This window comes from Pogona vitticeps, chromosome 4, assembly GCF_051106095.1.
Source record: "Pogona vitticeps strain Pit_001003342236 chromosome 4, PviZW2.1, whole genome shotgun sequence".
NCBI classification, from domain to species: Eukaryota; Metazoa; Chordata; class Lepidosauria; order Squamata; family Agamidae; genus Pogona; species Pogona vitticeps.
Genome location: NC_135786.1, coordinates 99,470,789 through 99,483,269, shown reverse-complemented (window position 1 = coordinate 99,483,269; position 12,481 = coordinate 99,470,789). Strand labels below are relative to the sequence as shown.

At 40.1% G+C, this 12,481-nt stretch overlaps 1 long non-coding RNA gene across 1 annotated transcript; it reads right to left on the bottom strand.

Annotated features, from left to right (window-relative positions):
- Positions 1–893: 893 nt before the first annotated feature.
- LOC140706341 (uncharacterized) lies at positions 894–2,926 on the bottom strand. Its single transcript, XR_012085980.2, has 2 exons — positions 2,750–2,926; positions 894–1,327 (listed from the first exon to the last, which is right to left on the bottom strand). It is a non-coding gene; the product is annotated as an uncharacterized LOC140706341 (long non-coding RNA).
- Positions 2,927–12,481: the final 9,555 nt, after the last annotated feature.

Here is a 12,481-nt window from a genome sequence, read left to right as displayed (position 1 = left end):
ATAGTATTTATAGCTGTGGGAACGGCTTTTGTCTTTTTTCAGGAGATAGGGTGATCAGCATGTTTTTTTTGTGATGAGGGAGAGGGAGAGGTTATTTGTCACTGTGATTGATGGGTGTCATTAGCTGGTCTTTTTTGTGCAATGATCTCTGGCCCTTGTGGCTGGGTAAGAGTTCATTGTCAAACTAGACTAAAATTCAAATTGCAGTTAAGTGCTAAATTCTGACTATTGCCATGATTTAATCATATGTTTTCTTATACTAGCCACTGCACAGAATTTTGCAATCAGATGTAATTTCATCTGAGGAATCAGAGAGGAGAAAAGATATGTAAAACTTATCAGGTCTTCCTGGACAATGTTTTACAAATGGGGAAATAAATGGATTACACCAATCTTTATAGAATGTGCAATAAAGTAGGACATGTTTCACAGTTTTTACTGTACCATCCTGGCAAGGGCAAAGATGTTGATCATAAGAGATACATGAGTGTCTTCCCTCTGGAATGACTAAAGGCAAAGCATTGAAACATGTCAGGGTGAAAGTTCTCACAAGTTTGAAGTTGTAAAGGTAATCTGCTGGGATGAAGATCTTCCTATGATTTCCAGCCACTGAGTAATATGGGATTCATGCTCTGTTGACTTGGAGGGCTGTATCTCAGGTCCACCTCCTAATATCCTCTTTGGCTTTCATAAATCCCAAATATAAGAAAGCTGGATAACCCACAGGATGGCAATTTCCCCTCCGTTGCTTGGCCCATAGCCTACGCTAAAGGATGCGGCCAAATGCTGACTTAAACATCAACAAAAGCAGTACAAAGTGCCCCATGATACCCATTGCTATACTTTTCTGGGCTGTGTCTTCAAGATCAGTCCAATTCCAAAAAATTGGTTGACAGAGTCTATGGGTCAAACAAAAACATCCAGTGCAAGCAATTTGTCACCTTAAATTGCACAGAGCAGGTAGAAGCAGGTTGTCAAACAGTCTGGGTTGTAAACAGTCTTGGCAAGATGAAGATGGGCACAATAAAGAGGCAATTTAATGAGTCTCCAACACACTAACTGCCTGAGCTCATAGGATTTATTAGCCTTTCCAAGACATACAGCTGTTTGCAGTTAGTTCCAAGGGCCCTTGCGACACTGCTGTTGCCCTTGCTTGAAACTTCTTAGTCTTCCTTTTCCTCAGGCAAATCAGCTTCAGTTCTCCCAGGTTTTTCTCATCATTTGACACCTCACTGGCAGAACTGACAGTGGTTCTTCTACCCAAGAATTCCCTGAGGGCGCTGTCAGCCGGACCACTGAGTTCTTCCTGTTCATTGCCCCTCTCGAGCTGCAAGATACCATTATCCCCTTCTATCATAGGTTGTCACCTCTCACTTGCCAAAGTGAGGCATGACAACCTATGATAAAAACAAGAGTATGATTAAAAATAAAATAAAATGGCCTCCAGTCCATTCAAATAATCTCTTCCAAATCAACATTATTAAAGGAATGAACAATTGTACTTGTTACACAATTTCACACTCACAGTACATCACCCCCCCAAAAAAAAAGTAATACAAAAAGCATAACATCATTAATTGAGATGTGCTATTTCAAAATTATAGTGTTTCATGTCTGCCGAGCTGATATTTCTTGATTAAGATCCTCTGGCATGATCTTAAGGGAGGTGGTCCTTTGTGTGACTTAGTCTTGAGCAATCTAGAACTTTCATGATAACTCTCATTCAAAGGCCAAATTGTTCAACTAGCAGAAACATAACAGCTGCTGCTTCTGCACATCTTTATTTTAGGGAAGCAGCACTGGCAAAGGAAAAAGTCTGGTCCATTGGCTGACAGTTTTACAATGACAATTGCATATGTATTAAGAGATCGCTTTTGTATATCATAGTCCTGGGAGAACTGGGAATCTGACTAGTTGTATCCCTGGTTGGAAGATTGTAAGTTTCCTTAAAACCATTTCTCCCCCACCTCTCTCTATCTTCTCCCTTCGGTCTCCGCTCAGTTCCTGCCCATCGCTGGTGGCACAGTTCGAGAGTTGGAGAAAGTGGGCAGACTCTCTTTGAAACACAGAAGAGATAACAGTGTATTGCACTAATAGTCCTCTGGGGGCATTCCATCTCCTTTCTTGTTGCAAGGAGATCTCTGTTTATACTCCCTGTACTTCACAGCAACAGAGGAGGGCCAGGGGATTATACAGGCATGTCTCACGTTGCTTCTTAAGCACAGAATTTCTTGTTCATGGGTTTTATTATTCAAGTTTTGTGGCAGAAAGAGAGTTATAGTATAGAGCAGGGAATTGAGCTCATGTTTATTCATTTTTCTGTTATTTATCTTTTTTTAAAAAAAAATGCTTCTGCATCAAATACAGCTTCTAGTACTACTCTCCCTTTCTTAGTATTGCATGTATAGGCAGGTATCTAGCAGATATTATGAGAAGCCTTTCTGAAAGTAGAAAGAGGGGTAGTTCCCTACAGAGCCATCACAGCTAGGACAAACCCAGGACAAGCAGCACCATCACCCTCCCATTTTGCCCTAAGACATGGGATTGGCCCACCACCAAGAAGGAGGAGGTAAATGTCATACCCTCAGAAAAGAAAGTTATTTTTTCTAAACATGTGAATTGATGGGACAAACACCAGCTATAAAACAACTATTTGCCAGATGCTGAACATACAGGAAACCTCTTTCTAAAAAGTTGGCAGACTTAGCTTCATTATTTACAATAACTTATGGAGTTATTATGTACTCACTGGATAGCTCAGAGGCTAGGAGTTCGCTTCCACGCCGTGCCTCCGGTGTGGCCCTGGGCAAGCTGCACAGCCCCTCCTGTGCGGCCCCCAGAAGAAGGCAATAACAAACCATTGTGTATTTTCTACCTGGAAAACCCTGAAAAGTGTCACCATAAATCAGAATTGACAATGGAACATGATGATGATGATGATGATGATGATGATGATGATTTTATTATTATTATAATTATTATAATTATTATAATTATTATAATTATAATTATAATTATAATTATAATAATAATAATAATTATTATTATTATTATTATTATTATTATTATTATTATTATTATTATTTTACCACAAAATCAGAGGTGATGGATTACTGCAAATACAGCAGGTAGTAGAGAAGGAAAAAGAAAGCCTAAATGATTATATCACTTCAAGCAGAAAAAAAAATACTTCAGGTAGTGAAAACGAGAATATTTTGAAAAGAACAGAAACAAAGGCTTAATATAAGAAACAACAATTTGAAAATAAATTAAAAAGCTGGAAAAACAAAACACTACATGAACAACACCTGAGAAATATTGATGGAAAGCATGATAATAATTCAACATGGGCATGGCTAAAAGTGAGGGCCCTTAAGAAAGAAACTGAAGGCTTGATTTTTGCTGCACAAGAACAAGCACTCCAAACCAAGGCGGTGAATGCTCAGATTCAAGGAATTAGTGCTAACAGCAAATGTTGACTGCCAAGAAAAAGATGAAACCGTGTCACACCTCATTTGCAAATGTCCAAAGATTGCACAAACAGATTACAAAATTAGACATGAAAGAGTGGTAAAATTAGTACAGTACACTGGTCATTATCTGATATTCCCACAGTGTTTGGAGGGTGTCAAGTTATATATATATACTCTCCAAACACTGTGGGAATATCAGATAGAGAAGGTGTCAGAAAACAAGGAAGTCAAGATCTTGTGGAATTCCTGGATCCAAACTGATAGACACCTTGAACATAACACACCAGACATCATAATAATAGAATGAAGAAAGGTCTGGATCATTGACATTGTTATTCCAGGGGATTCCAGAGTTGAAAATAAAGAAAATTAAGAAGTGGAAAAACTAACAAAATACAGAGACCTGGCCATTGAAAAATCTTCATTGTGGATAAACACACTTCAGTGATTCCCATCATCATTGGGGCTCTGGAACAATATCAAGAAATTTCACACAGTACTATAAGCAGTTGCAGATTTCAGAAATAACACCACCAGAGCTATATAAAAAAGCAATATTAGGAACAGCATACATACTGCAGCAAGATGTAAGATATACTTAGGTTTCAGATTAAAACATCTGTTACATAATACCAGTCAATGTTTTATAATTGAGATTGACTGTGCCTGTTATTTTAGAAGAAGAAGAAGAAGAAGAAGAAATTGTTTCTTTCCTCTGGCCTCCCTATATACTCTCAGTATTATTATTTGCTTGGCTTATTACTGAATTACAGTGGTGCCTCGTTTAACATTTGCCTCGTTAAATGATGAAACCACTATACGATGACTGTTTTGCGACCGCAAAATGATGTTTTAATAGGAAAAATTAGCTTCCCGATGATCGGTTCCCTGGTTCAGAACCGATTTTTTGCTAGATGATGTTTTTAAAACAGCTGATCAGCGGCTTCAAAATGGCCACCCACTGTGTAAAATGGCTCCCCGCTGTTGGACGGATTCCTTGCTATACAGGCACAGAAAATGGCCACCCCTATGGAGGATCTTCGCTGGACTGTGAGTTTTCAGCCCATTGGAACGCATTGAATGGGTTTTCAATGCGTTTCAATGGGATTTTTTATTTCGCTTAATGAGGATTTCGCTCTACAGCGGGGGCTCAAACTCAATTTACCTGGGGGCCGCTGGAGGCAGAGTCTGGGTGAGGCTGGGCCACATCAGATTTTCCGCCAAGCGGAGCAAGAGCCCAAGGAGTTTCCTTAGCCAGGCAGGCTGGTTGGCAGGCTGCACTTCTGGATGGGGGGTGCAAGAGGTGCTCTCTTGGAAGACAGCTGGTGAGCGAGTCTAGGCTTTTTTTGACTCTTGACAGCAGAGGATGCATGGGCGCTTGGGGGGGCAGTCAAGGCGGGGGCCACAAACTATTGTCCGGCAGGCCGCAAATGGCCCCCGGGCCACATGTTTGAGACCCCTGCTCTACAGCGATTTCGCTGGAACGGATTATCCTTGTTAAGCGAGGCACCACTGTATATCAATAAAAACCAATCCCGCCACCATAGCATTTTCCAACAGTATGAAATATTTTCTTTAGAGTAGTTGGTACTTCTTTCATTTCAGGAGGTCTTATCCTTTGTTTGACTGAAAATGTGATATGATTTTTTTTCAAAAGTTACATTTTTATTTTAATTCTCCTTTCCCCATATCCAGTTATTTCTATAGCCATTTTACAAGACAATCTCATGCATGTCTTTTCAGAAGTAAGTAACCTTAAATTCAGTGAGACATACTCCCTCTTACATATATCTAGAATTGCTGTCTTCTGCAACTGTGGGCATGAGACACTCCTCTTAACTGTTAATCCATAGGGTTTCCCCCCTCAGAACAATGGGTCATGTGAGTGAGCAACACGGGGGTGGGTGGAGTTGCAAGACATTCCCTGTTAGATGCTGAGAATATTTTCTACCTGCAAGATGAAAGGTTATTGGGTTTTTTTAAGTTTTACTTTTAAAAGATGGTTTATCTTCTGAAGGGACTGCAGGAGGCAGCTTTGTGAAAATGTATAGCTTTTCAGGAAGTGTTTTTAAAAGGCTCTCCTCTCCTTCCCCCACCCCACCCCTTCTGCTACTGGGGCTTTTCCTTACTACTTTATTTTATACAGAAAGAAATCAGTTTAAAATAAAAGAAAAGGACTGTGAGGGACAGACCAGAAACTACACCTGTCCATCACAATGGAACACTAATTCAGCAGCCAATGGTTGTGCAGAAGGGCAGAACCAAGGAATATAAGAAGAGAATGGAGGACAGTTAGAGTTTCAGTTAGAGTTAGGATTTCAATTAGCCAGGAGTTAGGGGCTTTGGTTAGTGATTAGATTGGACAGTTAGTCAGGAGTTAGGGAAAGAGTCAGGTAGTTTGAAGTATTGTTTTGGAAAGAAACACTTGGAAAGAAACGTATAAGAGAACTGAATGTAACTGTCATAAAGTGATTGAAACTAAATACAAAGTAACCAGCATATTTCTAAGTTAAATGAAGTTTAATAAATACCAAATACAATTCCATCTATGATTTCCTTGATTCTTAAATACGTTAATCTATTAATAAACGATAGTATATTTGACATGATTGATTCTGTGGTCCTAATTGGTAATTGAGGAAGGATTTCCTCTGGTGACAGCGGAAGTGGAGACAAGAGAAATTGTCATGTTTGTTAGGAAGAACAGACAGAGGAGCTGGGGGTGTGTGACAAGGACTTTCAGAGGTTTTATATTCAGGAGCTCTCCTTTTCTTCACTTTCCATTTCTTTTCATTTCTTATTTATCTGTTTGTTTTGTTTTCCCTTCCAACCCAGGTGCATTGTATGGTCCTTGGATGCTATCAGAATAAAGCTCTGGTGTGACCAGTCAAGACTAGGTCAGATGGTTAATGGGAATTAGATTGAGACTAGATTCCTTGATTATCCTCCCTGCTTTGCATTTATATAAGGTATTTTTGAAACCCTTGTTGTCTAATTGCAAGTCTGTTGACATTTGACGTTTTCTGGGGGCTTCTGAGATAATAACTGGTTTTTTATTCCTGCTCCATCTCCAAATATACATGCAAAGAATATGATTTTTCCAAATTGCTTTCTGCCTACTAGCCTTAGTGACCTCAATGAATCTGCTCTGCAGGTTGCATTTCCAGAAATCATCCAGGCAACTGGATCATTTTAACTAATTGTGCCTCTAATACTTCTACATTATCACCAATCATTTTCCTGAGAGGAAAAAATGTTTTCAATAAACTCTGCAGTGTTTTGGAACAACACTGTGTGAAGGCTTTCATTAGATCATCTGCAGAAGTAGTACCAACATGATTGAGTGAATATTAGATGTAATTAGGAAGTGCTGTATATATATTCTTGTAATGCTTTCTAATTGATCTCTGCCAAATGAAATGCAAAATGTGGTGCCAATTACAATCACCCAATTACAGATGCATTCACTGCAGAGACAAACACTTTCAAAAATGCCATCGTGATGACATACTCATTTGATAAGATTATACAGTTGATGTTTCACACACTAACCATTTTCCAGGCTGGGCTGAGATCCAAGTAAGGCAAGACTTCAACCTATGAAGATGGAATCTGACTTTGAAAAATGGTTTGCCTTTGCTTCTCACACCCTGGTCAAAAAGAAGTAGCATGTCTTCTAAAACCAGGAGGTTGGTGTCTGTTTTCTTATCAAGAGTCTAACTCTCCCTTATTACTGGAGCATGGGCAGGGAACTTGTAGCCCTTTGGATGCTGCTGAACATCTGCCATCAGTATTAAGTGGCACAGCCAGTGGTGAGGTATCATGGGAATGTCAACAAAAACAAGGCCTGGAGCTGATTGTGGCTATGATCATCAGCTTCTTACAGAAAACTCGAGCATAAACTGAAGAAAATAAGAAAAACCACTGGGCTACTCAGGTATAATCTAAACCTAATCCCTTATGAATACACAGTGGAAGTGAGGAACAGACTTAAGGAACTCGATTTGGTGGACAGAGTGTCTGAAGAACTATGGATGGAGGCTCATAACGTTGTACAGGAGGCAGCAACAAAAACCATCCCAAAGAAAAGGAAATGCAAGAAAGCAAAGTGGCTGTCCAACGAGGCCTTACAAATAGCAGAGAAGAGAAAGGAAACAAAATGCAAGGGAGATAGGGAAGGTTAGAGAAAGTTGAATGCTGACTTCCAAAGAATAGCAAGGAGCGACAAGAGGGCTTTCTTAAATAGAGAAAAAATAATAGAAAGGGGAAAACCAGAGATCTGTTCAAGAAAATTGGAGATATTAAAGGAAACTTTTGTGCAAAGATGGACATGATAAAGGACAAAAATGGTAGGGACCTTACAGAAGCAGAAGACATCAAGAAGAGGTGGCAAGAATACACAGAGGAATTATACCAGAAAGACCTGGATGTCCCGGACAACCGAGATAGTGTGGCTGCTGACCTTGAACCAGACATCCTGGAGAGTGAAGTCAAGGGGGCTTTAGAAAGCATGGCAAACAGCAAGGCCAGTGGAGGTGATGGCATTCCAGTTGAACTATTAAAAATCTTGAAAGATGAGGCTCTTAAGGTGCTACATTCAATATTCCAGCAATTTTGGAAAACTCAACAGTGGCCAGAGGATTGGAAAAATCAGTCTACATCCCAATCCCAAAGAAGGGCAGTGCCAAAGAATGCTCCAACTACCATGCAATTGCACTCATTTCACATGCTAGCAAGGTTATGTTCAAAATCCTACAAGGTAGGCTTCAGCAGTATTTGGACCGAGAACTCCTAGAAGTGCAAGCTGGACTTTGAAGGGGCAGAAGAACTAAAGACCAAATTGATAACATGCGCTGGATTATGGCGAAAGCCAGAGAGTTACAGAAAAACATCGACTTTTGCTTCATTGACTACACAAAAGCCTTTGACTGTGTGAACCCCAGCAAACTATGGCAAGTCCTTAAAGAAATGGGAGGGCCTGACCACCTTATTTATCTCCTGAGAAATCTATATGTGGGACAGGGAGCAACAGTTAGAACTGGATATGAAACAACTGATTGATTCAAAATTGGGAAAGGCTGTATATTGTCTCCCTAATTATTTAACTTATATGCAGAATACATGATGTGAAAGGCAGGACTGGAGGAATCCCAAGCCAGAATTAAAATTGCCGGAAGAAATATTAACAACCTCAGGTATGCAGATGATACCACTCTGATGGCAGACAGTGAGGAGTAATTTAAAAAACTCTTAATGAGGGTGAAAGAGGAGAGCGCCAAAAATGGTCTGAAGTTCAACATCAAAAAAAACTAAGATCATGGCCACTGGTCCCATCCCCCTCTGGCAAATAGAAGGGGAAGATGAGGCAGTGAGAGATTCTACTTTCTTGGGCTCCATGAGCACTGCAGATGGTGACAGCATCCACGAAATTAAAAGACACTTGCTTTTGGGGAGGAAAGCGATGACAAACCTTGACAGCATCTTAAAAAGCAGAGACATCACCTTGCTGACAAAGGTCCACATAGTCAAAGCTATGGTTTTTCCAGTAGTGATGTATGGAAGTGAGAACTGGACCATAAAGAAGGCTGACTGCTGAAGAATTGATGCTTTTGAATTGTGGTGCTGGAGGAGACTTTTGAGAGTCCCCTGGACTGCAAAGAGAACAAACCTATCCATTTTGAAGGAAATCAACCCTAAGTGCTCCCTGGAAGGACAGATCCTGCAGCTCCAATACTTTGGCCATCTCATGAGAAAAGACTCCCTGGAAAAGACCCTGATATTAGGAAAGTATGAAGGCAAGAGGAGAAGGGGACGACAGAGAACAAGATGGTTGGACAGTGTCATTGAAGCTACCAACATGACTTTGACCAAAATCTGGGAGACAGTAGAAGACAGGAGGGCCTGTCCAACAACAACAATGAATACCCCCATCTCTAATTTAAACACATCCTATTCCTAACTCTAAAGAATAGAAAAGTGTTAAGTCTGGGTAATACCTGCAAACCCTCAGAGAAGAAGGATGTTGTCTGAACGAGTAGCAATTGCCTACTGTGTATTTTAAGCTTCTGGCAGCAGAGAATCACATAGAGAAAGCTTTGTGTCTGTACTTCCAATGTGCAGTACAAGATACAGGCTAGAGTGTGCATTCACTTTGTCCACAGCGCTGCTGCTGATATTTGTGTCAGGAATTATAAGCTGTAGCTACACCTATCACTAAAGCTGGAAAAGAATCAATTTTGTGGGTGGGTGGGAGGAAGGGTTAGTTACACAGCAAATCTTTTAATTGCCTCTGAAATCTTGTAATTTCATCTGGGTTTTGCCCATATGCATAGGCCATCAATCCTCAGAGACCCACTGTGAAATGTTGTGCTTAAGTGTTGTATAGTACTAAAGGATTCCTTATCTAAAGCCCCATGACCATACTTTTCTAGTGCACCCGGTAGTGTCCGTTTTTCAGTAAACCACTGTTTTGTAGCCATTCTCCTGTACATGTTAGCAGTGCCACGAAGTGCTGAACTGTCGGAACCTTCCCTTCCCTTCCCTTCTAGTATCACTGCTGCTTTTATGGCTCCTGGCTTGATGGATTATCTGACCCAAAGGCGGGAAGAATCATGACTCATTTGCTGCTGGATAAATACAGGTCTTGATGTCATCAACATCTGCTCTTTTGATTGTGTTGCATGATAAACACAACACTTGGATCCGGCTACTCTATTAGATCCTGGAGATTGCAGCTGTTTACGTTACCAATTGCATGTTGCTTTTTTATTTATTTATGTAATTTATTTATTCAACTTTGCCGTTGTTTCCAAATGGCAAGCGCAGGGGCTGCTGCGAAAGACCTCACAAATAATCTTTGACATGCACCTGGTGTGCTCTCTTTACAGCAGGAAAGGGACAGCAGTGAAGAGAAAGGATTTCTTTATAACCCCATGCTGGCTCAAGAGCTTCTCTTGTATTATGATGCATAATGTTGCAGTAAATTTATTGCCAAAAACATAACAGAAAAAAAAAACACCTCACCAGCTACTGATTCTTTTTTAAAGAAAAATTATAAACTGGTGTCTCTTATGCTTTGAAGTTATTTTAGCTATATTGCTCTTCTGCTGGGATGTTGGCAAGTCTTTGGGTCCAGGTCCCAAGTTTGAGTTTGATACCAAGTCCCAAGTCCCAAGTCTGATTCCTGTTAATAAAGGCATTTTTAGTGAAAGGCGAAACATTTATACGATCTGAAGAGAAACCAGAGTGTAAACCAGAAAAAAAGGAAAGGGTGAGTGGGTTCCAAATTGCTAGTTGAGTCTGGGTCATTACAAATAATCAAACAAAAAACAAGTCATGTCTGAGTTGAGTTACCAGTGTGACATAAATCTGAATGAGGTTCCCTGCTTCAAGTACCCATCCCTGCTTTTCTGTGCAGGAGAAATGACAGACCCAAATTCTATCTAGCCAAAAGTTCTATCTGGCTGAGGAACAGAAACTGAGATGCATACTAGACATTTGTTTGTTGTTAATGCAAATCTGTTCTTCCCATAGAAAGTAGGGAAATTAAAGTACAGTCATGCCCCGCTTGACGATTACCCCGTATAATGATGAATCCGCTTCACGACTATGCTTTTACGATCGCAATTGTGATTGCAAAACAATGTTTTAATGGGGGTTTTTCGCTTTGTGATGATCGGTTCCCTGCTTCAGGAACCAATTCTTCGCATTACGACGATCAAAACAGCTGATCGTCGGGTTTTCAAAATGGGCTCAAAATGCCCCTCATTGTTTTCTAGGATGGATTCCTCGCTTTACAGGCACAGAAAATGGCCACTGTATGGAGGATCTTCACTGGACGAGCAGGTATTCAGCCCTTTTGAAAGCATTGAATGGTTTTCAATGCAATTCAATTGGCTTTTTTATTTCACTTGACAACGTTTTTGCTCTACAGTGATTTCGCTGGAACGAATTAACATTGTCAAGCGAGGCACCACTGTACATTTGGGCATGTAGGTGGCAGAGAAATTGTGTTTGGGTTATATGGTAAAATTTAGCATTTGGATGAACGTCAGCATTCCATAACAGATACCTACTTCAGCTTTCTTCTCCTTTCTGTCTCCCACCACTCCGCAAAATGTCCACTAGAGTTAGAGGGCATGTGAGGAAGGAGAAGAACTCCTTCCCCATCCTTCTGGCAGAAGCAACTCTGTCAGGATTTTCTTGGGATTTACATGGGGCCTTTGAAGTCCTTTGTGCAGAATCTCTTTCTAGCACTAGCCTGCTTCATGGCAATAGAACCGACTTGGATCCATTGCCATGAACGGAAGCAAGAAAGTGAAAGGAAGTTGAGAATTAAAAATTAAAATTGTAATGCCTACCAAAATAGCAATGAGTGCAGCATGAGCAGTTGATTTTTCATTAGGTAATCATATGAGAAAACTCAAGATAAACCAAAATGAATCATCAAAATATTATGTCACACCCAGTATGATATAAAGATAAGCCTAAAAACACACACACAGGTGAACTATTATCCATAAGCACTCTACTGGTAATTAACTGCAAGGCCTAGTAAAAGAAATATACCAAAGAAGTAAGAAAAAAGAAATCCAGACAGCATCAGAAATGATACATTATATCCAAAACTAGGTGTCACCACTTCCAACCCTAAATTAGAACTTTTAAAAAAGTAACCTTGTTAGACAAATTCTCATAGCCTGCAAACCAGCTACGTCAAGGGACAAAAAACTGGGTGTTCTTGTACCAAAATAATGGCTTCAGTTCTCTAGGTTAACATAGCAAGTCACACTAGAGTGGACCCATTGAATTGCTGGGTATTTGGCAAGTCAACTCCTTTGCAAGTTGTATTGATTCAATAAGCCTAGCCTTGTTGTGACTTACTTCACTAAAGTAAATTGCACCTAGAGTAGTCCCATTTCAATCAATGGCACTTATGAAGGAATTGATTCACCAAATTCCAAATGACTTGATGGGCCTATTCTAGTGCAATGTGCTATCCTAAGCAA